The sequence below is a fragment of the Anopheles coluzzii genome, chromosome 2 (assembly GCF_943734685.1).
Source record: "Anopheles coluzzii chromosome 2, AcolN3, whole genome shotgun sequence".
Lineage (NCBI taxonomy): Eukaryota > Metazoa > Arthropoda > Insecta > Diptera > Culicidae > Anopheles > Anopheles coluzzii.
In genome coordinates this window covers 75,927,021-75,930,947 of record NC_064670.1, presented here as the reverse complement: position 1 = coordinate 75,930,947, position 3,927 = coordinate 75,927,021, and positions in this window count along the sequence as shown.

Genomic DNA, 3,927 nt, shown 5'->3' with positions numbered 1-3,927 from the left:
ATTTCCGGAGCGGCTAGAACCTGGTTGATCGTATCGGCCATTGCCCATTGTTGAATATTTATGCTACAAAACTGAACGACCTTTCTACCTACACGCATATGGTTTCAGTTGATGATCAAATGCAAGCTGGTTACAATCAACCTTGACGAAGAAAGCATGCTAGTGATTCCATTATAGCACACTGTAGAGAATTAGCTTGTTTGTTTTTTATTATTCGGGAGGGACGGCTTTACCGTATTGCTTTAAAATTAGCTTGTATTAATGTAAATAGAATTAGGCTATATAGATTATATTTAGATATGTTGAATTTTGTTGACCATGTATTAGAACTGTTAACAAAAATAAATATGAAAAAGAAGCATGTAACAAATAACACAATGAAACGACCTCGGCCACGCGCCAGCCCTTCTGAGAGCCCTGCTCAATCGACTGCTCTCTACGCACGTCATAAGTGCACGAAACATACTCAGTTACATCCGCTTAAATTATTAAACAAGCATATTGCAATGCAGAAATTGTATTTGTACAATTCGTCACGTTCGTACAATCATGTTAAATATATTTTTTCTCTTGCATGTGTGTGATTTTATTTGCAATAAAATGAACGAACGAAAATTAAAAAAAAAACTGTTAAAACGCCTTTTTATAAATTTTCAAAACTTAAATAAAGTTCACATATCAACTTCAAATGACTATGAAGAATTCTGTTTATTTGCAACCACGCCTTTCTCTAAGAGAAAAAAATCGTTTTTAGTCGTTAATCGCTTCTTACTTCTTAAAACAATTTCATTATATTGGTCTGCGCTGCCATTGCTATTTTCTTACGCTTGGTCTTGATAGACCCTTCCAGCTGCATTCGGGAACGAATTTGCGATCGAACACTAGATCAAACGTGCCGTGCAAGCGATTTTCAACATTGAGCCGATGTACAGATGCATGGATTCCCTTCTTCATATTTTGAAAATCATCATCACTTGCCAATGCATTTTCAAAAACAGATAGCTCTTCGGCAGTAGATATTTTGTTCAGAGTAAACTCTTCATTATCGTTCCTACGATCCATACATTGCTGCATGGATTTCTTGATAGCAAACACAATCACAATCTTTTGATAGTGTCTACCGTAGCTAGGTTTTTTTTCATGTTTGGCGCACATCACATTCTGCACTTAAAAAAAAAATCCGTCGTTTCTTTCATTCATTTGCCGAAGCGTTGTGATGTTATGCTTCATTTGCAACTGATGAATTAGCTTGTTTGGAACTTGGCTTGGGAGTGTTTAACACGGTCGATGTATTTGGTCTCTCGTTCCTGGATGACAAGGTGCCAGCGTTTCTGTAAAAATATTTTAAAACAGAAAAAGAAAATTACCAAACTGCTTGCCTCAGTTACACGGTTTACTTGAATGCAACACTTACCCATCACGTGTCGTTTCAAAAGGAGGCCGTTCTGACATATTACCACCGACAGCGATGCATTTTCGTTAATAAACTAATGAACAGGATGCCAGGTTGCAGGTTGATTCAAGGTCACAGGGACAAGAGAAAACGTTTTTCATGTTGCATTCACACCCTTGCACTATTAGCTCTCAAATACAATTAATCTTACCATTCGCAGGCAGGACTTGCAATGTTGTGTAGCAACGAACAACATTAAATGTGACGTAGAAGCAATTTCTCCTTGAACGGAGATGTAGACATACTAAAATCGAGGTGTCCCTGGCTATCAATGATGCGAGTACGCGGTACATGAAGATGGAAATTTGATCTAGGTATCTAGGCATTTGAAGGCGTACACAGTCACTGTCGTTCCTAACTGGAGCGAATACAGGGTGTTCGAGATAAATTAGACAGTTTCTGAGGGAATAGGGAAGGAATTTTTATCAATTTTATGTTAAATATTAAAAAAAAATTCTAAAAAGTATAGCTTACCATGTTTGCCGCATTTTTTATTCGAAGTACCCCCCCTCCGCGTCACGACCTTTATTCTGGCCACCAACTCCGCTTTGGTATTGCAGGACGCCCTGTTGGTGTGCGCTCAACTGTGCCCCACACAAAATAATCCATAGGATTAAGGTCAGGGGAGTTGGGTGGCCAAACGTCGGTGCTGGTGTACCGGTCGAAATTGGCATTGAGCCATCGGCGTGTTTTTACGGCCGTATGGCATGGTGCAGAATCCTGCTGCCAAACGTACGTCCGCCCATTGGCCACGGTATTGTTTTTACGATGTTCAGCGAACACATCGCCGCCTTTCGAATTTCGGCATTCGTATGGCCGGTACGAACCATCATAACACACGTTACGCGCTTGTACAATTCGTTGTATATTTACGGAGCTAGACATTTTTCGCACTTGTTCGCACAATTTTTAGCAATCGAATGGTATATCAATCATTTCGATACGTCAACTCAACCCTGAGATATAAACCCAAAGGCCAGGTGTCAAATTTATCTCGAACACCCTGCACAAGATCTATTAAGGAGAACAGGTCGATGCAGAGGCCGTTGCTAGGTTGCCATTTTTAGCTTGCGTTTGACAGTTTCATGAAAAAGTGTTTACAAACAAATAGGCAACAGTTGCAAGCCATATTAACGACTTCTTAGCACACGTTATTGTGTTTTCCGTTTTCTTCGCCCCAATAAAAATATACTTATACCTACATGTATATTCGTGCACGATTTAGTGTATATTGTCATACTTTTTATATTTCATTCTTTTATCACCATTTTTACTCATTTACGCAGCATATGTGTCTGAATGTTTCAAAACAAAACAAACCGGAATATTGCGGAAAAAACTTATCCCGACACCTGTTCAATCCCATTTTTACGCCTACGCCGTCCCACAACTGATATTGAATGAGACGCAAGGGATAGTTTTCACGATACAATTGCGTCATATCCCACGATGTACCACAACATTATATCAATAGTTAAGCATGCAGTGTAATCAAAATTTGCCAAAGGTTGATGATGTTGATGTTCTTAACTAACTTGGTTTTGGCAATTCTAGCCTGTGCTTGTTAGTGATTTTATGTGTTTTGTTTAAGGGTAGCGGAATTTGGGGCAAGTGTGCCTCCTTAAGCATTTTAAGTTATAACTCACTAAAACGGGTTTTTCAAAAGCCGATTTAAATCTCATAACCTATTTACATCTATTTCCTTACTTATAAATGAGTTTCGCTTGAAAGAAGTGCAAACAAAACAGTTTTTGAAGCGTTTGAAAAAGGATCCAAAAAGACGTTGGTTTTTGGGCTATGGGGCAAGAGTGCCACTCGTATGGGGCAAGACGGCCACCTGGTTAAAATAACCGTATTTCTTAGATAATTGGAAATATTTACGTTTGTGGCACTAGTATGTATTCTTGCATGTCTTGAGTCACCAATGAACCCCTTTTCATCACAAACTGTATCGCAATATGGGTTGCTGCTGGTCTGTTTTTCCGGAGTAGAATCCGCTCGTAAAAGCGCACCATCTCGCTGAACGCTACAACAATGTTTACATTTTTGACAGCTCTCGCCTATCAAAGATGGTGGCACACTTGCCCCAAATAGAGATGGCTCTTTTGCCCCAAAAGTTGTAACTTTTTTGAAATTGAATTTTTCAGTGACAAAAAGAAAGTTTTTTTCAACTAACCCCACTAAAAATTTCACGTTTTCTCAGCTATACGGTGGTGTAAATATTTTCTCGGTTGATTGTTCGTATGATTTTTGAGAGCTTATTTGGTTGGATTAAAAAATTATAATATTCTGCTCAATTTTGAAACTCAACATAAATCAGTTCAAAACAATGGGAACTTTCGATTAGTCTATATGAAATTGTCGGCCCAGTATACCTAGTCATTGGAAAGCAACCAACTGTATACACAATTGATCATTAAACTAAAGTTTTTAAGGAAAAATGTTTGGTGGCACTCTTGCCCCGTATGGCACAC